At 49.6% G+C, this 23,312-nt stretch overlaps 1 long non-coding RNA gene across 1 annotated transcript in view; it reads left to right on the forward strand.

Annotated features, from left to right (window-relative positions):
* The window catches only part of LOC126048197 (uncharacterized), a 107,482-nt gene that overhangs the window by 47,959 nt on the left and 36,211 nt on the right, over nt 1-23,312 (forward strand). Inside the window, exon 3 of the long non-coding RNA XR_007508813.1 lies at nt 18,446-18,526. This is a non-coding gene — a long non-coding RNA (uncharacterized LOC126048197). The remainder of the gene's footprint in view (nt 1-18,445; nt 18,527-23,312) is intronic.

Consider the following 23,312-nt stretch of genomic DNA (forward strand, 5'->3'; position numbering starts at 1 on the left):
TCCAGATAAGCATTTTTTCACTGCTCTTCTGTAATTCACGGAGGAGCTGGGCTTGTCCTGCCTGTGGATGACTAAGGAGGAAATTCTTTTTTGGTTAGGATAATGCTGAAAGTTCACTGGAATTTTTTTTTATCATGGCTTTATCACTTCCTCCCTTCGAATTCCTAACTCTTACTGTGCAAGGCAGGAAAAAAATAATAGTGACCACAAGTTATGGAATTTGCCTTCTGTGGAAAAGATGCTGAACAGCTAAACAGTGCTCTCGGGTTAGCCATGGTTTGCATGGGGGATTTGCTCCATATAAACAGGCTGGGGAACAGTCATGAATATTCTAGCAGCTACCGTCTTTCAAATGTGGGGTTTTTTTTTGATGTTGGAGTTAATTAATGCTCATATCTCTTGAATAGAGGTGAGCGTAAGCCCACACATTGTACAGATGGGGAGGAGGTTTGGATTTATCGCAGGTCTCAAAGTCAAGTTTATGTGTAAAAGAGTTTCTGGTTCACCTTGTTAATCTCCATACCTCCCTTTTTTTATAGAGGGGATCTGGATTTGTGTCTCTAGAGAACACAGATGGAGTTTGGCCAGAGAGACCCTGCCTTTCGGTTAAACACGTGTTTATTCTCGCAGTGTTTTCTTCCCGGTGGTGTTACGGTGATTGCACTGTCGATCCTTCTGCAAAGGCTTGACAGTGCTGCTGAAAAGCTTTGACACTGCAAAGCATTGTTTACTTGTGAAAGTATTATTATATTTTCAATATCTATTATTCATCTCTTGTGCTAAAAGTGACATTATATCATAAAATTGCTCTTAGATTTTAGAGCTTTGAGGAAAAGCTGTTTTTTGTCCCTGGCTCCCTGTGACAGTGCTGGGAAGTGCTTCACCCTTTGTATCTCTGTAGTCCTCTTTTATGAATTGTGAGTGACAGCAGGAAAATATAAAAGAACGCAGAAGAGCTGGTTTTGATGTTCATAAAAGGCTTTGATAAAAGATGCAGCATGTAGACTTGATATTATTTCCTATTTTTAACTTCTTAAGAGCAGAAAGCGCTCAGATCCAATATTTATGTAAAAGGGGAAAGGGGGGGGGGGGGCTGTATTTCTTCTTTATTTTTCCTTTTTAGGACCCGGTGAAATAAAATAGAAGAGTGTCTCTCTTCTGTGCCCCAGTAAAATTTTGCTTTCTTCCATGGAGCATCTATGTCTGTCTCCCATGAAGCATCAGTAAAGCCAACCCCATGGTGCTCAACGGTGTGGATGATGCTGGAGGACACCAGCTGTGGTTTCGAAGGCTCCTTGGTCGTAGGCTTGTGTCTTCAATCTCCTGGTCACGGCTGGCTCCAGTGGACACACAGCTGCGTTGATGTGCGTGGCGAGACGTGCGCTTCGAATAACGGGTCCCACCTCCGAGACCTGGAGACATAAAACACGGGAAAGCCAGGGCAGCTCCTCTTCTTTCTCTAAAAGTCAGATCACAGTAAAGGCATCTCTGTAATAAGTAGCTTTACTTGCTCCATAGAGATTAGAGGCTGTGTGCAGGCTGGGTAATTGGGGTTTTACTGATGAAAGTGCTCGTCATTATTTCCAGCTTCCATGTTGCAGTCTCCCCTTTAATCTCATCTGCAAGCATGGCTTGCTTGTGGTGGACCTGTGTACTCATGCATATTCATGTGCATGTACATATGAGCACATCCATAAAACTTCATCAGGTGCTTTCCTGTGTGTGCATAGGCATGCCCGGATAGAAAATGTGTGTGAGGAAGCGTGCGGGTAGTGTGTGCACGCATGGCATTGCACAGCCATTTGCTCGGGTGGGTTCTTCATCCATGCAAGGGCCTTCACGCTGGATATTGAGATTCCCGATGACGGCAGTGTTCCAACCTGACCTTGAGATCCTGATGACAAAAGTCATCCTCTTGCTCGACCCCGCATTTTCCATTTTGTTGGGGCGAAATGCCTTTGAAACACCGTGTGCAGAGGAGAACAGGTCCTGTTATCTCCCGGAGAACCCCAAGACAGAGCAATGCTGCTGCGTCCTACCTTGCTTCAGCGCTGATAAAGAGTTTCTCTCGATGGGATGAGCACAGCGATGGCTGTCAGCGAGGGTTTTGAGTTCTTCAGCAACGCGCACTCAGCCAAGAGGCCGTTCAAATCAGGTGCTGGGTTTGAAGTAGCTGAACTTGGACAAAGACATCCCAACCTCTCACCTATCTGAGGTGAATAGGCATCTTCTGTTCAGTTCCTCACGCAGGAACTTTTGTGTGAAACCATAAAAACAAAGGGAATTACCAGCCTTGGGTGGTGATTGAAAGATGCTGAGAAGTGTGTTTGGTTGGATGGTGTTTCCCTGCCTCTGATGTTCCTCTGGCAGCTTGCAAAGCTGGACGCTGAACATCTACAGGGTGAGATGCTCCTTTGGGATGTGTTGGCATAGCACTATCCCTGCTTGATAGCCTTGCCTCTTGTGTGTATCTTCATGGTGATGAGTCCCCAGTCATACCCCAAGTGAAGGACTCCAGGAGTGTTTAACTGGGCCCACATGTGACTTTATGGGATGAATAAATTGAAATCGCCATGTCTGAAGCACAGTCTAATTTTTTTTCTTGGCCTACCCGTGACGCCGTGTTAACACCACGTGCAAGAAGGTGCTGTCCTCCTCTGCCGCGTGACTTGCTGGACTTGACTAGCTTATAGCAGAAGCGTGTCGGCACATACAGGTGTCTCATCAACTTCTGACAGGTTGTCCCGTTAGCCAAAAAGTTTGGGTGTCCTCAGTTGTTCTGTAAGGTATGGGAGGACCTTGCTGTGCCATTGGAGTGGGCACTACGGTAAATTGGAAAAGCTGTTGCTGACTCCGGGAGAGACAGAAGGGACAGGTCAGGGTAGGACTTGTTGAGCCGGAGCAGCGCCGTGCTGCGCCCCACCTGCGGCAGGTTGGTTGTACGGACTTGGACGCTCGGAGTTGTTTGCACCCTGCCTTGGTGCGTGCTGTGAAGCAGCTCAAGTGCTTCGGTTGCGTTTCCAGAAGCAATCTAGCCGCCTCGCTGCGAGTTGGGGAGGAGCGGGCTTTGGAGCATGCCAGGGGCTCCCCAAAACCTGGGGCTCTGTGGCATTGAGCAGAGCTGTGCCAAAGCATCTGATGAAAGGTGGACCTTGGCTGGCGGGAGCTGGGGCTCCTCTTCTTTTGAAAGAAGCTGGGAAAGGTGCCGCAAAACAACCGCTGGAGAAAGTGTCCAGATGAAAGGTCTGGTAAGCATCAGGGTCCCCTCTGCCGTGTTTTTAGACTCTTCTGTAATCAGTTGTCATTTCGGGATCTGGGCAAATTGGACCTCAGCGAGTATGGATTGAAACTTAAACAAACAGTGACTCTTGTATAAATATTTAGCTCGCACTGTTTAGGAGCTGCTGGGAGCAGGAGGCAAAATAAAGTTCATGACTGTCTAAAAAAGCTATCGGAGGGTGGCACTCAGTCACCAGATCGGCTGGCACATAGGTTTTGGATAGCTATTCCTCCTCTTTATTTTTCCTGAAGAAAAGGATGTATTTAAGCATCCTTTGCAGAGACATGAGGTTGCACTCTTCCAGGGTTTACATGGCTGCCTTGGGCATTCAAGTCAATGCAAAGGTCTTCTTCACTTTGGCTGGTTGAGCTGGCTGCCCGAGAGGAGTCACGGTCTGGAGTAAGTGGATGATGTTCCCTGGCTCTATGCATCTTTCTTTGCAAATTTGGACTGGTCATCTGAAGTACATACACCTGTATGGAAGAGGGGGATGTGTCTCTGAGTGTGTGCTTTTACCTGGCCACCTCGACACCAGGACAGTGGCTTGTGCCCGGGCTGGCTGGGCTGGTTGCTGACCAAGGAGCTGCGGTCCCTGGCGGCGCTTGTGTAGACAGCTCTGAATCTTGGGCTGTCACATTGTTCCTGCTCTTGGAAAAGCCTCGATAGCGAGGAAGACCTATCCCTGTCAGCCTTTTTTGCCTCTCAAATATGAAGATAATATCCTTTTTTTTACTTTGCAGGGCTCTTGCAAGAATGGAAAAGAATGAAACGTGCTGATAAGAAATGGTATCAGTAGCTGACACAGGCAGAGGCACACGTGCTTTGAATAAGCAGGGAACTTCATCGTTCACAAGAGTCTGGGTTTATTGATTAAAAAGAAGAAAAAAGATAAATCATTGATTATTTTCTTTCTCCCCCTTTGCTCTTCTAATACAAATTGCTTGCAGTTGGACTAGATCATGGTTGTAGGTCCCTTCCAACTGAACTGTTTTCTCCTCTCCTCTCCTCTCCTCTCCTCTCCTCTCCTCTTCTCTAACAATAAACCCAAAATATTTGGCGTGCCCTGTGAGATGCTTTGCAACTGCTCGCAGCACCCTTGCCCCTGGTTGCAGTGTCCTGGGGCTTTCTGTACCTGGGTGCTCGGCGTACCCTCTCCCTGTGGTCGACTGCTTTCCCTGGAAGATTAATGGCAGAGGAGCAAATGCGGGGGGAAGGATGGGTAAGAAAAAGATAAATTCCTTGTTTGCTAGCTCATTGAAACCACTTTTGGGGTTTGAGAGAAAATGTCAGTGTTTGAGTTGGAGGTGGTGGCAAGCTTGATGGTTTTTCTCTTTCAATAGTTTCTTTTAGTGCCCTTCCTAATTTAAAAGGAGGGGTTTAAATTATTAATGTTTTACCTCTGAAGCAGAGGGATTCCAAAGCCTTTGGCAAATCCCTGCTAAAGCATCTAACGTAGAAAAGAGCCTCATGCTTTGTCCCAATTCCGTCTTTGACAGAAGCCCCTCCTTGTGTCCAGGAGAAGCTCTAAATCTGTGGAGGTGGACAAAGAGCTTGATTTATGTAGAAGGTAATTTTCTCCCATGGTGTTTGGCCAGAAAACATAAAGAAGATAATTATTTTTATTTTTTGGCATAGCCTTTGCAGATCTGTGTTTTTGCCGGTTACTGAAGCAACACTCTGCCATGGGTGCGTGCCAGCGCTCGGTCTGGGATGCTTGGGTGCTGCCTGTGAGGGATGGGTGCCCTTACCTGGTCATTTTGGCCCCAATCCCTGCAGTATCTCCTGGAGGTGAGAGGCAGCTGAGGCTTCAGATATTGATCCTCACCAAAGCTGTAGTTAGAGCTCAAGCCTCCCGTTAGATTTATGACATGTTTGCCCACTAAACGTCCCCATTCACTTTGGGTATTTGTCCTGATTTTGTACCAAATCTCCTTCTTGCTACTTGAAGTGAAGAATAAAGTATTATAACTTTGGCTTGGGGCAACTGTCCAAGGGATATATTGGGATACACTTGGCCTTTGAAAAGAAGGACTTTAGTCTCCAGCCCTGTCAGTCCCTCTGGCTCCTGGAAGTTTTCCTTCCAAATGCTTACTTCAAACCTCAGAGAAGAAGTTTGTGTTTTTTCAGAGCTATGATTAATACCGTTTTTACGCTTCGTTGCAAAATGCCGCACAATGAATGAGACCAGCAGGGTGGTGGTTTATGGGTGAGAGGAAAAAAAAAAAAAAATATCGTCAAACAAGCGCTTTCAGACGCTGTTTTGGAAGAGTGATGTGTGTGTGTGTTATATAATCTCCTGCAAACTGTGGGGTTGCATTCCTATTAAAAGGAAGGGGGAAAAAAAAAAGGCTTAAACCTCATCTATGGAAAGAATGTCAGAAATAGTTGAGAAGTTGAATAATTACAGTCTCTTTTGCACCAGGTCAGTAAAAGCTAATTTAATGTGCAGGATTGCCATGCAGTATGTCTTTGCAGTTACAGAATCACAGGATGGTTGAAGCTGGAAGGGTCAGCCTCTGGAGGTCATCTGGGCCAACCTCCCAGCCCAAGCAGGGCTACCTACAGCCGGTTGCCCAGGACCACGTCCAGTTGGCTTTGGAATATGTCCATGGATGGGGACTCCACAACCTCCCTGGGCAAGCTGTGCCAGCGCTTGGTCACCCTCAGAGTAAAATTAGGCCTATCGCGTTGTATTTCAGCAAGTCGGTCGTAGGTTCCTGCTCGTTCCTGGTTGCACTTTGGAAAGTTTGGGGTGGGTGGGTGTGTGGTTTTGCATTGGAGTTGGCTTGAGCATGTGGAGGACGTGGGTCTACAGCTGAACCCTGTGGCTCAGGCTCGGCAATGCGTGGTTGGGGCTTCGGAGCCGGTTGGGCTTGGTGCAAGGTGCCAAAAATGGTCCCCTCACCGGTGTGCCAGGAGGCTTGCTGCATGATGGTGGGGTCTCTGAGAGCTTGTGGTCCCTCTGGTTTGGTTTTGAGGCTCTGCCTGTAGCTGTGCCTCCAGCTAGCTCTGCTGACTTTTGCTTCCCTTCCTTTGACACTGTGTGCTTATTCGCAGTCAGCGAGACACTTTGCCACAGGAATCTGGGACTCATTTATCAGCACAAAATGAGGCTAATTACACCTTTGAAGTGCTCATCAGCAGCAGAGCTGCAGCATCAGGTGCTTCTCTAGAAAGCCCCGTCTTGGTGGCAGACCCCAGGGAAAGGAGGCCGAGGGGTTTACTGTGCCCAATGTGTCCCCATCTTGGGGACACAGAGGATGCTAGGGCACGTGGGAGGCCACCTAAACCCCTATGGGGACAGGGGGGTCAGCACAGATTTGCTTCCCGGTGCCTCACGTGCATCCCTCACACATGGAAAACAAAAGCAAAGCCTAGGACTACGCACGGGATCTGGTTCTTCTGCTTGGTCTCTAGTGTTTCCCCCTGTCCTCCCTCAATGGAAAACAGTAGCCCTTGTTTGTTGTCCTGGGTGCATTTTTTTTTCCCCTAAGCCACGTTCTTTTTGTGCTGTTTCGGTTGCTGATAAGTGATGGGAATGGCAGCAATGAGATGATGGCTCCCAGTGAACGCTCCTGCTGTCCACAGATGCATCCCATCAGTATGTTCAGCCCTTGTGCCAGTGACAGGGGTGTTTTCTCATTAAAAATAGACCACAGACAATGCCACTTCCTGAGGACTGTGATTTATCATTTAATAACAAGTGGTTACTCATTTCCTTCGGAAAACTTTCTGGAAGTGTTTTTTTGCTTTCTCCTCTTGCTTCCTTTTTTTTTAATTTCCTTCAAAGCCCTGCATTACCCTTCAGAGCCACTGCATCTGTTAAATGAAGTGTTCCCTTTTCAAGTGGAAATCATATTTATGATTTAAAGATCATGAAAAAACAAGTCTTAACCCTTTGGGTGTGAGCTTTTCTTTGTAAACTCCTGAAGCCCTGAAGTCCAAGCTCAGCCAAGGGAAACAGCAACAGAGAGACAGCTGGGTAGGTGAGACTTGAAGAAAAACGGTGATGCTGATCCTGAATGTGGAATGGATGATCTGCTTGATCTGACTTTAAAGAAAGTTTCAAGCAACTGCAGAACTTGTAGCGTCTGAGTTGCCAGCTCTTAACTGTGATACCTTCTGGTGTAGCAAGTTCTCCTGAAGGATGGAGGGCTTGTAGAACTACTAGGCAAACTCCTACCAAGTCTGGTATTTTAGTGACTTTACCAAAAAAAGTGCTGAAAGCAGTCGAGTAGTTCTTGAGGAAATCCCGACAGCTCGATAAACAAACTCGGGAAATGTGCTGAAGATGAAATCATCGTAAGTGGGTACTTAAGGCACTAAAAGAAATTGTTCACTGTTGGACCAGGAAGGCATTTTGAGGGTCAGTAGCAGATTAGATGGTAGACTGCAGACGATACAGAAGGTAAAATGCACCCAGAGACGCTGCAGGTACTTTAGGTGATAGCATCTTCTCTTACAGTTGTCGTAATGAGCTGCAGGAGTGGTTTGAAGACAAGAAAAAGAAATGCAATAAAGACAAGTGCAAAACAGTGACCTTGGAAGTTGGATGTACGTACCCAAAATGAGCAGTAACAGGTTCACTGCAGAAAAGGATCCAGGAGCTGCAGTGAATCACAAGCTGGTTGTGAATCTACAGTCAGATGGTGTTACAAGAAAGGCAGATCTTGAATAACCCACAGAAAAATGGCAAAGGTAATAATTCAATCTCAGTTGTCATATAAAACCTTGTTTAAATAACAGTGTCCAGTCTTACTTAGCCCTTGTATTTTTAATATGAAAGCAGGTGGCTTCGGAAGGTGAAGCTTCTGTTTGGGAAACTTTACTTAGGAGGAATAGCTGGAAGGTTTGTGTATGTTAAACCTAGGGAAAAAAACCCCACCAAACAACCCACAGGTGTCAGGCCATGGTTTGATAGGATGCTGCCTTCAGCAGTAATTTTGGAGCCAGGTATCTCTGCTCTCCTGGTGCTGGCTGTACTGCGGCTCATCGTGTGGTCAGTTGTGTAGCCACAACCTATATGTCCACACCGTAAGCTGGGACAAGGAACTGTTGTTAGTATAGAAAAAGCTGAAAAATCTCCCCAGAATTATTTCAAAGTATGGCTACACAGTCTTGCCTGGACAACAGATGGCACGCAGGAGGAGGGAAGGAGAGCAGGGAGAAGAGACGTGGTTGAGCACCTGGTAGAGTTGAGACGTGAAGGGAACACAGCAGGTTTGAGACCTCCAGGAAGGTGGTGTGAGGAGTGCAGCACCCAATGTCTCTCCAGGTCTGAGGACAGGACCAGAAGAAAATCGCGTACAGGGAAGTGCTTCTCTGGACGTTGTCTTCCACAGCATCATCTCCGTCGTGCCTGGTAGCCGCGGGGTAAGCTGGCATTTCTCAAAGCATAGGTTCCAGCTCCTGGTGGTGGTGGTGAAGGAAAATGAGTGATGCTGGAGCTGGCCCAAGAAGCATTAGAAACCGCTTTGTTAGCAGCACAGCAACCCTTCCCGGATGGTGGGGCGAACGGTGCTTGTCGCTGGGAACTGCAGTCGAGTCCTGCTTCCTTCTTGGCAGAGCTGCGCCGGTGTTGCCTTGGAGAGCGGCACGAAGACAAACAAGCCAACGAGAGGGTTCAGGGCTGGGCGGCTGTTTGATGTCCCTTCTGGCCCAGCGTTTCTGCGGTCCTTGCATCCAGATTTTGGCATGGCTTCTGCCCCTGTCGGTCCTGCTGAGGCCGAGCGTCCCAACACCTCCTGATGTTCTGAATCCAAATTTCCGACGTTACTGCGTTGCACTTGGTTTTTCGGCCCCTGGGAGTAGTTTGGTTGACCACAAATTGGTCACTCTGTGCAGTGATGCAAGCTGATGATTTCCTCCCCTGCAGATGCTAACCCAAATACCCCTGCAACTGCCGTCTGACGGTGATGTTACTCGGCTGGTGTTTGCAGCCGGTGGGAATGTTCTGGAGCCATGCAAGCCTAGATGATTCAAGCTGATACTTACGCTTATGATTAAATGCTAAATGCCTGGTCTGTTCTGTCCTACCAGCTGTACCCCCTAGGGAAAAGAGGGGTTTTACTGCAAGAAGAAAGGATATTCTGGTATTGGTTGGTTGATAATGAGAACGCATAGCATCAAAGCTGAAACAGCGTGTGCTGGGTTTTAAAATCACAGGAGGATATAAAAGTGCCTTGAAGAGGAAGATCATAGATAGGCAGACCTACTGGATACGCCTGATCTTTTTTTGTAGGCTGCAGAGCTTTCCACAGTGGTTTGCAGGGTTCCCTTGCCTTGCTGCATCCCTGCACAGCGCAGAGCACCGCGTCTGTGCCTGCTGTCTTGGAGGATGTAGATGTGAGCCTTGCTAGGAAGATCCAGGCTTCAGTTCTAGCTTAGTTGATGCTAAAATCCCCCTGAAAAAAACCACATAAATACTTGCTATGCTTGCTTGTGACATGCTGGCACTGATTCTGACTTGTGTTGATCTAGGTTGCGTAAAAAATAAAAACAGCATGGTAATTTGTCTCAAAAAGGATACAGAGAAAGTGAAGAAGAGAATGAGCCATTTGCTGTTCAGTGCCTTTTCAAGGCTAACAGGCTGGGGCTTACACTGGGAAGAAGTCAAATCCCCAGGCAGTTCCTACACACCACCTAATATCAAAAGGAGTGACCACCAAATGAAGTTTGCTGGATGGTAAGCTTGTGGCAGCGCTGGTGTGGCAGGACAACTGATAGTGGAGCTTCAGAGCTCTTCAGTACGGTCAGTCAAGTTGTAGGAGCATCTCAGGGACAAGCCTTTGGGCACACGGAAAACCCATCTTCTGCAAAATACAGTGGGTGGTTTGGGTGATGCTGAAGATCTTTATTTTCTTGAATGCTCAGAAGGAGCAGGGTGAGCCTCGAGCATTGGGGGTGAGCTTTTTTTTTTCCATGGCTCCTTCCAAGTGTGCACTTCTGGAGCGTGCAGAATAATGTCTGTGGGCTTGCTGTGTCTCTTCTCAGTTTGCTTCTTCTCGCTTTCCTTTGGCTGCTCGCTTCCCCAGCGGCGTGATGGATTTTGGAGCAGGATTGCCTTCTGCTCCTTTTCCCACCTGTTACCTTCCTCAGTGCTCTGTTACTTCCCCAAAATGAGAGCAAAGGGAGAATAAGCACCCGGCGGGTGCTGAGCCCGGCTCCGAGGTGGTGATGGGGTGCTGGAGGGAAGTGCACTGGCCTTGAGATATGGGGCAGGCTCACTCCTTGCAGAGCTGCTGCGGGGAGCCTGGATCCCGCTGGTCACTTTTCATGCACGGGCGTGCTATTTGCTAGCATCGCCCTTGCCCTGCATTTTCCAGGTGTTTCTCTGTGCAATAATATATGTCATATTAAAAATAAATAAAATAAAATAAAATAAATAAAATGGCACTAGCAGGAGCTCTGAGGCTTCTGGGTTGGGTTGGGTCACAGGCTATGCCTGGCCAGCATGGGAAGGAGAAACTCCCCCTGCAGAGCTGCAGCGACCGAGACTTCTGGCAAACAGCTCTGCTTGCGTGGGGTCGGCCAGGGCGCCTTGGGGCAGCACCGGCTCCGGGTCTGCGCTGAACCTTGCTCTGCCTAATGCACCGTCACGGCCGTGAGTCCTGCTCCCGGGGCTCACGTGGGAACCTCGCTTGGGAACGTCTGTGGAGGACGGGGTCGTGACGCCCTGGCACACCACCGTGTGTGCTTGTGTTAATGAGTCCATGGGGGTAGTCCTGGTGGCTGTGTCTGCTGAAGTCTCTGGCAGCACGCAGCCCTTTTGCCCGGCTCTTGCAAGTGTTAGGGGTTGTCCTTGGGTCCTCTAACCTTTTGGTGCATTTTGGCTCCCTCCTTCTGTGGATTTGCACCCCTAAATCATTATTCTCAGCATATTTTAGCAGGGCTCCCGCTGGCATGTGTGCTCTTCTTCTCTGCTTGGGCTTGAAAAGCCACGTGGAAGAGCCTGCTCATCCCTGGTCCAGGGGAGACCCCTTGTCTGCATCTCTCCTTCCACCCACCCATGTCTAATGGGCAGAGGGATGTGTTGGAGGAGAGGAGCTGGGTGCAATCGAGTCCCTGGGTTTCCCTCTCACATCGCCCTCCGCCTGCACTGCGGATGAAGAAGAGCCATTACGGTTGAAGAGCTTCAGGGGAAACTGGTGGTTAAAGCAGCATTTTGTGCTTCGATACAGGTGAAAGAGGGGGTCTCGTGTTAACCGATAAAAGGCTCACTTCGGGAGTGTGGAGGTGGAAGAGGCTGGCTCTGGTCTAAGCTGCGTGTTTCACAGCCCCCATCGTCAGTGGGTGCCGGGTGGGTTTCCCCTGATCCAGGCAGGAAAGCCGCTCATCTAGGGGCAGCATCCATCCTGCTTCACTGCCATCCATCTCACCTCTGCCTGCCTGCTCCAGAAAGCGTTCCCGGAGGCTGACCTGGAAGCACAGCAATGGCAGGAGGAGTAGGATGCAGGATCCCAGAGTGGGAGTTGTCTGGTACCTGCGGGGAGATGTTTAACGTTGTTGTTCTTCCCTCCACGCATTTGTCCCCAGGGCTTTTGGTGCCGCAGGGTGTGCTGAGCAGGTGGATACCAAACACCGTTTGTACCCAAGTGGATTATCCATCCTCTGCTCGGTTCTCCCGTGAAACCGTCTGTCAGGGGGGTTCAGCACCTTGCCTGGGCATCCCCGCTGCAGGGAGCTCTGTGTCATCCTCCCGGGATGGATGCTTGTGCGTGCAGGTCTGCCGTGGCTTTGCTTTCACCTGCTCATCTCCTGGCATGCTTGCTCGGGGCAAGGCATCGGTGTGCCGAAAGCAGGGGGCCTCTGCTGGCAACCACGGAACGGTGGTGGACCAGGCACTGTTCTCCAACCCAGCTCTCTCTCACCATTGCCGTCCCCAATTTTCCACTTGCCTCCCTCCAGCTCCGTGGCTGGGGGCTGCCGGCGACTGTCCCCGGAATGAAGCCTTGTCCCGGCACCTTCCTCCGCTCTTCCACCCTGCTTTTCACTCCCTCTCTGGCTGCTTGGTTGCTCTAATCAACTTTGGCTTCTCTCCCAGGAACAGCCTCTCAACGCACACAAACCAGGAAGGCTAAAATAACACTTTAAAATTGTTAAATAAATAGCGATTGGGCTCTGCTTAAATGGGAAGCACAGCTTAATTTGTTAAAGGTTTTTTTGTCCTCCCTCAGACAGGGGATTCGGTCGGGCGTATGTGTGTGAAGTGTTTCTTGTAGTTTGTAATCTGTGTGTCGTGGCCCCAAGTGGGCAGAGAAGGGTTATGCGACTCAGAGTTACTAAACGCTTACAGTAAAAGTGTAGTCATCCTGAACCTCATCCAAAGAACTTTAGTGTTTTTTTTAAAAAACTTTTTCTTTTTTTTTTTTTTTTCTTTTTTCCCTCTCTCCTGGCAGGATGCTGCTGCGTCACTTGCATTCTTCACGCCGGCCGCCTTGTTGGGAAGGCAGAAATCCTCCGAGCCCAGCGGTAACTCTCACCAGGCTGCCAGCAGCGGTCCCGGCACTTATACCCTGCCCCATTCCCTTTCCAAGAGCTTTGTGCACAGGGCAAGCGCATCCCCTCTCCCCCAGCAAAGGATCGGCTGCCCACGCAGGCAGAGGAGCCCATCTTCCTGAAACCTGAAAAAACCCACTCGTTTCTCTCTTGCACCATTTCAGATCTCAAGCAAAAATAGAACGGCAGTTATTGTCATGAGGGAGTGAGGATGGGAAGCTCTGGATAAGCATTTGGAAAAAACCCAGGAAAAATGGCTGCTGGCAAAGGCTCTGCTGAGGGGGAGTGGGGATTGACTTGGGTACCAAAATGCACGTGTGAGGGTGAGAAATGCATTTCTCGGGAAGGACATGGGGAACTGGCCGCTTCCCAGCGCACACCTCCCTCCTGGGGCTCATCCTGCGAGAGCCTGGAGCGGAGGCACTGGGGCTGGTTGTCTTCTGTGCCTTAGCGCTGAACAGGCTGTCCTTGCCAGTTCCTGCTTTTTATTCTTTCTGTCATCTCCCAGAAGATGCTTCCCTGCCCGCCTGCCTATCCAGCCAGGTTCGGTGCATGTCTCCCCGCTGCCCACATGCAGAATACATTAGCCTGTCTTTCCCAGGCATCTCCAAAGGTATCCTGAGGCTCCGTCTGTTGGAAAGCAAGACGCTCTCCGAGATTGCGCCGGCAATCCCCTCTCTTAAGCACCAAAAGGCACCGCGCTACATTAGTTTAGCGAAGGAGGGACACAGAAATTGCTGTCGCAGCTGGGGCAGCGGTGGGTGCTGTCAGCAGCGGGGCTCTGTGCCGGGGAAGGCTGGGCAGGCGTGGGGGCGGCGAAGCACCTGCACCCTGCAGAGCTGTGCACCCAGGATCGGGTTCTGCTGCTCTTTGCAAGTAAAAAAACCAAGAGTAACAGCAAGTGGGTTTCTTTATAGGTCGTTAATTGCACAGTCAGCCCTCCCCTGGCTTTCAGAGGGACTGTTCCTGAGGAGGATGCCGGCTCCGTGGAGGTGCCAGGGCTCCGTAGCGCGGGAGCGAGCTGTGGTCCTGCCGGGTACCAGGGCATCTGCACTGTCTGTGCAGAGACACAGGGATCCAGCTTTTTGTTTTTTCTGGGTCTCACCTTCCCCCCTGCCCTTCCTCACCCATGGTGGGGGTGCGTGGACCTCACCTGGGCTCACCTTCCTCCATCGCTCCTCGCTGCAGCACCGCGCGTTTGGGCGGGTGATGCAGGAGATGCACTGCTACGCCGGGACCTGCTGCTCTTTCAGGCTCCTCTACTTTTTTTTTTTTTTTTACACGTGCATTATCCCAATCTGCTGTTCTGAATAGTATAATCTTGTGTGTGTTTTGGGAGTCAGTTGTTTCTTATTAACTAGCTGAATGGGGAAAAAATAACCTTTACTCCCTGTAGTGGGAACTGCAGGTGTCAAAATTTTACATTTCCTTCTTCAGATCCCCAAAGCCGTTCATGTAAGGATGAGTTGTGGGTCAGAGAGGGGCTTTGCCCTCCTGCCACGCTAGCTGTGAGGGCCGCAAGGGCTGTCTGTCTGAATGCGTGATGAGAGCAGAGTAAAACTACAGTTGTGGCCTGAGTGGGGATACCCAAAATTAACATCAAAAGGAAAGGAAGGAGTTCTCTGAATACAACCTGCAAGCCTTTAATTCTTTGTGGCAGTGATACCCTGAGCCTGGTTATCTTGAGCATCAGTGTCGCTGCAGTGATGGAAGCAGCTGAGTCTGTACGGGTAGAGGAAGGTTTGATAGAAGGTATAATAATCTCTCTTAGATGTTTTAATTTTCCCCTTTTCATCCCAAACTGTAAGTGCAGAGTTTCCTCCACTTTGAACAGGTCTTTTGGCCTGCCCTTCAGATTGGGTAGAATCATGTTTCTTCAATATATAAAATTAGTCTGGCAGTCTGGTTTCGTACTTCAGCTTCCCAAAAAGACAAGCAAGCATAAAGCAAGAAGATTTACTGCATACTGAAATGCTCTACTTATTTAAAAAAAAAAAAAAAAATCCTCTGTGAACATCCTGTTTCAACTCTGCAATAAAACTCACCGGTCAGTAAACGGTGGATCTCCTGTTCCCATGGAGAAAGGCAGTTGCAGACTTAAGAGGTTGCTGTGGGAAAGGGGGGAAAAAAAAAATCAAAAAGATCCACTCTTGGTCTTGCAAACAAAGGTTGCCTTGGATTGTGGTCACATGTTGCAGTTCAGCTGATCTCACTCATGCCAAAAGGGGAAAGATTTCTAGTACTTGCCTGAAGCCCACTGAACTGGTTTAGGGAATTAATTAGAAGAAAATTATTCACCTTTTTTCTTCCTAGCTAGTTTTCTCTTAGGTCCGATTGCCCTGCAATGACTCACCAGGTCAGGGGAGCCAGGGGGAGCTGGGACGGGACTACCTCCTTGATGATATATAGCCATTGTGTGAATTTAACTGTGATTTAAAATTGCACCATCAACAAATGTCTTCTGGCTTTTCCCTGTTGAGGATGAAAGGAGTCTGTCAGGTACTCAAATCTGGGATGCCGCCGAGCTTTGTAAATCATACCCAGTGGCCTAGTTGCATCAAGAATATCCAGGCAGAAATAGCCGAAAGAACATTCGGGGGTTAATTGCAACCTGCAGGTACATCAGATGAACTGATAAGCTGGTGTTGGTGGAAATCTCCTTGTGCATGTGTCTGTACTCAGTAAGTACTGTTGGCCAGGTCATGCTGTTTGCCTTGGGTACACCCCTCTGTCCGCGCTGTGGGGAGATGTTCAGGAGACCCTCATATGGCTGGACGTCATGTGAAATTACACAAAATCCACTGCTTTGGCTTCACGGAGTTGATATTTAGGTAGGTATGTACGTTACATGCATTATACATGGCTTTTTGGGGCAAAGCCAGCATAACAGGTTTAGCTCTCCTCCTGGGCGGTTTTCTCAGGGTTTAGGGCTTACTTCTGATCTTTATAAAGTGTATCGGGTCCCTGGGTTTCAGAGGGCACTTTCTCTGAGGGGTACAGTCTTAGGAGAGCCAGGTATTGAAATGCTTTCCGGAGAGCTGCCGGGCTTGCAGTCCCTGGGAATGCCACTGGTCAGCTAAAGCCGGGCTCTGGCCTCTGCGGTCCTCCTTGTATCTTTAATTATTGGGGGAAAAAGTCTAGTACTTGTACGACCCCCAGACCTGTTCATTTTGAATGGGCTGGTGGTTATTTTCTTTTTTTTTTTTTTAAACCTGAAACATTATGGACTAGGGCTGCTGAATTAAAAACAAGACGTGAAAATCAATTTTTTTTTTTTAATTTTACAGTGAAAAAACATATCTCTCTTTCTTGGGTGAGACAGAATGAAATACTTGCCACTCCCCAAGTTTCCTGTGCTCCCTTGTGGCATCGCGTGCTTTGTTCGCAGCACCCTGTGCTGGAGATGAAAAGCTTTGGTGCGTGCTCCCTTTGGGGCAATGTGGATTTCTCCTCAAAACCCTCAGTTCTAGCAACCGGTTTTATAAATGCCTAAAAAATGAGGCTTGTACCTTATCTCTTGGGAGATCGTTGATGGATCCCTTTCTCAGAAAGGTATTTTATTCAGTCCTTTAATGCCATGCCACTCCCTTCATTCAGATGCCTGGAGTCTTTTATCGCGTCTCCTCTTACTCATTGCTTAGCCAAGTTGGGCATATTTAGTTCTTTTAATCTTTCCTTGTAACTCAACTGTCTTTAATCATCCTTCTTGATGTCAGAGCGTTTGATGCCCACTTCTACGGAAAACAAGCCCAGTTGTTTTTTTTTCCGTGTGTGCCTGTGAATTGGTTGGGAAAGGTCCCAGGAGAGCAGCCGTAGCTCGGCGGCTGGTTGCCCAGGCTCATGCCTGGATTCCTCAAAAGCTCCCTCGAACATCTCGGTGTGGGCGCTGGGGAAGATAATCCGGCTCACCTTGTACGCCGTTGGACTTGGCACCCTCTGGGATTAATTAATGTGTTTTTTTGTTGGGTGTGGGCAGCAACACCCCCCCCAACATTTTTTATGGGTTGGATTTCCAGGAGCAGATTTCTCTGGGCATCTGCAGGAGGGTGCAGGTGCTGATGGTGTTTATGGAAAACGGGCCCAGAAATGTTACCATAACCTGCGTTTCCTTCCTGTACCCGCCAGCAACAAGAACGAGAGAGAGGTTTAATTTGCTTCTACGATCTCAAAAGCAAAGCCCGGTGATGAGATGTTTTTAGGTGCCTGTGCTGCAGGTCAGGGCAATGTTCCTAGGTGCTGCCAGGGATGGTGACCCTTTCTGGCTGCAGGTATTAGTGCTGTCTTTCCTGAGTAGTTCATCTATTTTGCACCCAAAAATAGTCATTCACAGCTTCTTAAATCAGTTTGAATGTAAGGATTGCTGCTAGCTGTTAACCAAGCTGAGCACTGCATCCTTTCAGGGCAGGGTCTTCAAACTTGGCTATCTGAAGTTGAGTGCCTCCTTCCCTGCATGGAGATGTCCCCAGCTGCCCCCACATACCTCCTGGAAACCTTTTATTTCGGTGGGAGCTGTTTCAGAAAGCCTGCCTCAATCATTTTCTTAAAATAGCCAAGCTGAGGTGCTGCCTCTGAAGGGGTTAAGGCACTGGATCTCCAGGTTTGCTGGGTCTGGGCCATGGCTGTGCAGCTCGGGGTGGCATCCCTGACACGGACTTTGAATTACAGAGCACTTGGCAGGGAGTTAAAGGAGGCCAAAAGCCTGCCTGTCCCTCCCCCACCTCCCGCTCCGCTCCGAGGGAATGCTTCTCATACTCTCCCAAATTTAGCAGTGCAAATGTGGCTGGGTTAAGCAGGCTGAGCGATGAGGCTATTCTGATGGTAAGAAAGGTCCCCTTACCCTGCTCCGCCACAGTGGCTCTGTGATCCGTGGCTGTGTGATATATGGGGTCCCGTGGCCTGAGAGGAAGGAGAGGATGAGGACCTAGATGGTGTGAGAAAGCAGACCACCAGCACCACCACCCAGCGCAGCGCTGGGGACCTGAGCAGCAGCCTGGCGGCTGGCTGGCTGTCCTGGGCAACCCTCGGGCTGTAACGTGGGGTGCCAGCAAGGCCTGGAGGTCACCATGGGGAACAGCCCGCATCCTCTCCGGGATGGTGCCGGGATGCTCTGGGTCATGGAGCAGGGGTCCGCTGCTGCCTCCACACCTTGTCCTCGCAGCTCTTGGCCAGCCCTGGGCGAGCACCGCGAGAAAGGCATTTCTTCATCGTCCCAGGCTCCCTGGCACTCCTGGCTGTGTTTTCTCCCATTGCTCTTTAGGAGTGTTTGAAGGATTGCTTTAGAGCTGACAGTGAACATCTCAAGAGGACCTTGTCAGGCTCGCCTCAGTGCCCCATTGCTGGGTCACCGTGGGTGTTCATCACGGGACAGGCTGTAGGGTTCATCCCTGATGCCGGTCCATTCGCTACCGCAGAGGAACGTGCTGCTGCCTTGGCCACTCGCCGGGGCCTCCTGTCCCCTCCCCAGTTTATATATAAATATATTTAAATAGGTAATAAATATTAAATAAATATAAAATATATTTAAATAGATAATGTAAGCTGCCATTTATATATAATTGCTTTCCAGTGCAGCCTTGTTTTGAAGAACTGAGGAAATGAAGGTTTTGGGCTGGAGGGAGGGGTCAAGGTTGGGCTCGCTGACTTTTCTTTTGTTGTAATGTCATGTAGGTCTCCGTTGATTGTGAAAACGAGAAAGGAGGAGCGTGTGGAAGGGAGGTCTGATCCTGCCAGGGTTTCCTGGGAAATGAGGTGAGTGGTGACAGCTTTCAGCACTTGTAAGCCTGGAGACAAAAGCCCTCCCGGGCTTCTCTGCACCCTTTGGGTGAGACCTCTTCTGTTGAACCTCCAGACTTCATTTTTGTTACGGATTTCCCTGTATTTTGCCTCTTCAGGGCTGATGGGAGGATTTTAGAGTGCTGATGTGCTTGGGGGTCTCAGAAGGGCTGGAGACTATCTTGAATATGTTGAGGTCTGTGTATCACACAGACCTTGTCTCTGGCTGTATTTGGGTTTTACAGCAGGGGACCTTGCTCCTCTAGATTCGGAGACCTCTGCTGCGATTACCTGCTACTGAACCAGTCCCTCGCCCAGCCTCCTTTTTATAGTTGCTGGAGGGAAATGGTTATTTTTAGGAAGTGCCTGACCCTGAGACCTGCATCTGCATGGGATGAGTCATTCCCTACAAGACCTGCTTCTCCGCACTGTCAGCACAGCCAAGACGGTTTGTTTGGATGTAGGGTCTGCAAGGTGTGTGTAATGTCTGCACCTTGAGCAGGGCTGGAGTTCAGCGTGCTTGATAGTGTTTTGGGTTGTCCAGACCCACTGCATGAACGCTTGGGCCTCTCCTAGGCTTCCCTTAAATTTTCCTCAAGGTTTGGACACAGCTTAAATCTGTGAGCCACTTGTCTGAGCCTGCTCTCAGCGTTTATACAACCTGACTGGCAGCATAAGGACGTTCCTGAAGGATAAGGTATGATCGCTGAGGAGGTTTCAGTCCAACTGGGTCATCTCATGCTGGCTGTTGCAGTCCCGGTAGGGACCAGCAAGATGACTCCAGCCCCAGGAGCTGCTGCACTGAGACCTGGTGAGGCTGCTGGGGCTGCCCGTGAACCTCCTGGGAACCAGCCCCGGAGCTGCTCTGGCCTCTGCCTTTTTGAATATTGCGGCTTGTAGCTTTTCAGCCGCGGGAAGGTTTGGAGTGATGCTTACTCTGTCCCCATGGCAGCCTGACACCTGTAGTGGGAGCATCCGCATCCCGGTAACTCGGCTACGGTGCACCAGCCTCCAGGTGCGGTAACGCAGAGAGCCGAGACCTGCTTGTCAGGGCTCTGTTGAACAGCGTCTCCCCCAAGAGCTTTTGTGCACTTCACTGCATCTCCCGTGCAGGGGAAATTCCTCCTCCACTTCACTTCCTTTTTTTTTGAAGGACAGGAATGTCATCTTCTGTGTATGTTTGCTGAGTGCTCAGCCTGTGCTGGCTAGTCCGTATTGTAGTGTGGAGAAATACTGAGTTAAAAAGGTTAAAATTTAGATGTACAAGCTGTTGTACCTAAGCAGATGCAATTCTGGAAGATTTTTGGTATGCTTTTGCTTCTGCTGATGCCCTCAGTATGTTCTCAGAGGTGCAGCACGTTGAGAAAGAGGGATTGATGTTGATGGTCCATTGTCAAGACTGTCACCTTAAAGCGAGGAACTAAAATAATTTGCTGTAGTGCATCATTCTTGTTTAGTTTTAAGTGGGTGAAGAGAATGTGTGTGTATGTTTTTGTTACATATGGAGTTTCTTCTGCAATTTACTGTTAGCTTTTCTGTGTTACTAGTCATTGAAGTATTTTCACTGCAGCCCCGGAGAGAGGAAACGCTCCCTTTTATAGCGAGAGAAACACTGTCACGGTGAAGTTGTGTGGTCACTGCCCTTTTTCTGAGCCCTGGCCATGTCCAAGTGGGGGACACGTACATCTTCTGCCTTCCGTCTGTCTACCTTGGAAGCCAGAAGATGTTGCAGGGCCTTATGGTGCCCTTGGGTTTGATGCTTGCTTCTGCTGCTGGTCTCTTTGGTCTCAGGTCATGCTTGGATTCTCTGTCCAGAGAATAAGGATGAACTGAGTCTTAGGAGTTGTGGTGTGAATAATTCTTCAGGGACGGGCTATCCAACAGGAGATCCTAGTGCTGTGTCTGAGCAGGGGTGATGCTTTCTGCAGTATCGGTGCAGTATCCCAGCAAAGAGCCTCATTTTTACTTGGCTGCTGGCCGCCTGTTCCATGATAAAGTTCACTCCAGCTGGCTTCCTCTCTCCATCCCTCCTTTTTTGGAAGCATCTTTGTGCTGAGCTGACACCTTGGACATCAGTGAGAGCATTCAGGGCTCAGAGATGTGGAGCCGCCAAGCCTGTGACCTGGTGTGAGGCTCTCTGCTTTCCTTGGGTTTGGCTTGCTGGGATGCTTTGGGATTCTGGGACACAGTAAGCAGGGGAATGTGCTCATCTCCATCTTGACCAAGATAAAATGAGCAGCCTGCACGAAGTGAGGAGGGTTTTCCAAGTCTCAGTGACGCAGCTAAATATTCAGCTAAATATTTGGAAGGGGTGTGAATTGGGGGTGGGTGGAGAAGGAGGTTTGTTATCTGCTTCCCGGCAACTAAAAGCAGGTGTTCAGTCAACTGGGAGTTGCCCTAAAGGCAGAGAATAAGATGCAAATGACCTGTGAAACATAAAAGGAACCATCTGAATGCCCCTTTCTGCCACTAACGAAGTTTACCTCCACCCTGGGTAATTTGCATGATGCAAGTTGATCAGCCCTGAGAAAAGGCAGTCAGGTCCAACATGACAAGATAACTCTGTCAAGCCTAAGGGTCTTGTAAAGAGGCAAATGGGGCAAAAGCCCAGAGGCCAGCCCCGGAGACACAAAACACGATGGGGTGGGCTGTGGCGATGCTGACCCTGTGAGGAGCTGCGTCCTGGGGCGAGTGGGGTGCTCAGGTGTGGGCAGCATTTTCATCAGCAATTAATTGCTAACAGCGTCCAGTTGGCACTTGTGAGGTCCCTGCAACGGAACGTCCTCCAGGTCTTGCAGTAGTCCAGCTAAACCAACGCCAATCCCCAGTATAGGAGTGTGCATAGCGGCTTAAAACCTTCTTTGATGAATGCAATCTGAGGAGTGTTGGGCGAGCAGAGCTTGCTGAGCTGCTGCCCGTTGAGACTGTTTCAAGTGCAAAACATTAGATCGGTTAGTTTAAACCTACCTGGAAGGGCTTTTAGGCTCTGCTTTGCCTCATGTTTGATGCAGTAGCAGCAGTACATGAATCCAACCAGTTGCTGCAGCTCAAAAGGTAACTGGTTAAGCGGTGACATCCCTTAGCTCGAAAGCACTGTGGATTTAGGACCCTGCTTGGGCAGCGCGGCGATGCGGAGTGCGGTGGGGAGCGGCGCTGAGCTGTCGCTCTTCCTCTCCCGCCCCGATTCTGCTGCTGACGAATTTCACACCCAACCTGGGCTTACGCCGAACCAGGGCTTTAAACGCAGTGGATTTTTTTGCTGTGATTTGGACCTGCACACGTGCCCTGTCAGGCGCCGTCAGCTCAGCCCTGGCCACAGACGGCCCTGCTCCCCACATCTCTTGCTGTGCTCTCCTGCGGCGTGACGTGCCCTGCTTCATTTTATTGATGGTTTCACTAATTTTCCCAATGTTAATGAGCACTTTGTCAGGGCCACCCCCACCCCCCTCCTCGCCAAAGCCAAGACTCCCAACTCTTTCACCATGAGGGTTAAATGCGTATTTATTTTGTGGGCTGCTCCTCCCCCTTTCTGATTTCACTTGATATGTGCAGGATGTGATGATAAAAATCCGTTTGAGCTGTCTCCTATTTCAGGCATTTTTACTTCTTTACAGTAGCTTCGTGGGGTGATGAGTATGTGGATGCCTGGATGGGGAGGTGGGAAGCAGCAGGCTGGGCAGCCCCATACTCTCCGCAGGCTCCATCCTTGCCCGTGTGGGCACCCAGACTTTTGATCAAAGCTTTAGAAGCATTACATCCTCTCAGAGCCATTGCTATAAATCTGGAAAAAATAAATGGTGGCGTTGTTCAGTCTGGTCTTCCCTCAGCTTGCATTTTCCTCTTCAGGTTTCAGCTGCTCCTCATCAGCGGCTCCCAGCATCGACTGGGCCAGCCGGTGATTTGCCACATTCAGTGGTTACACGTGTCCGTGCCTAGAGAGAGCATGGCATCGGTACAGATTTGTACAATCTCCTTTACAAATTGCATGGTGTGTACGGCCACGTGGGTCTCGTGTTCATGGGGGGGATCCAGTAGCAGACTGTGTATATTTAGTTGAAACAGGTGTTTTCTGGTCTTTTTTTTTTAGGTTTTGCATCAGTGGGTTGTTCAGTTCTGCTGCTTCCTATTAAAGTTAACGGTGTCTATGGATGGTTAAATCACACGCATATAAAAAGCTGCTCTCAGAGGTGGTTTGTATGGTCTGTATGTTTTTCTTGAGTTTCTTCTCAACGTCCCCATGCCTTTGCCTGCCTTACCGCACACAGAGCTGCCCTGACCTTGGTGTCTGCCCAGGTTGTGCACTGCGTTTCCTGGGAGGCTGGAGGACGTAACAAAGGGATTTGAGGGACATCAACCAGACGTGGTCCACGGTGGGGACCTGGGGGGAAAGGCGGGGAGGTCCTGGGAGAGCAGCCAGGTCATTGGTGTCTCCCTACAACACAGTAGGACCCAAGGGAGGGCCCCCAAAATGCTGACCGGGAGGGACCGCGGGAGGTCTCTAGTGCCACCAGCACTGGAGGAGGGCAGCCAGCACCTCCAGGGATGGAAATATCCCCACCTCTCCAGGTGACCCCTTTCAACACTGCACCACTTTGCTCATAGGAAAGCTTCCCATGTGTCCTGCGTGGCCACAACTTGTGAATGTTACCCTTCATTATATAGTCTGTCTCGGCTGCGGTGGGGTGGGTGTTGAAGGGTTTGGGAGGAAGCAGGGAGAGGTCTTCTCTGGGCCACTTGTGGGCAGCAACTGATGGCACTGGTG

Source organism: Accipiter gentilis, chromosome 2 (genome assembly GCF_929443795.1).
Source record: "Accipiter gentilis chromosome 2, bAccGen1.1, whole genome shotgun sequence".
NCBI classification, from domain to species: domain Eukaryota; kingdom Metazoa; phylum Chordata; class Aves; order Accipitriformes; family Accipitridae; genus Astur; species Astur gentilis.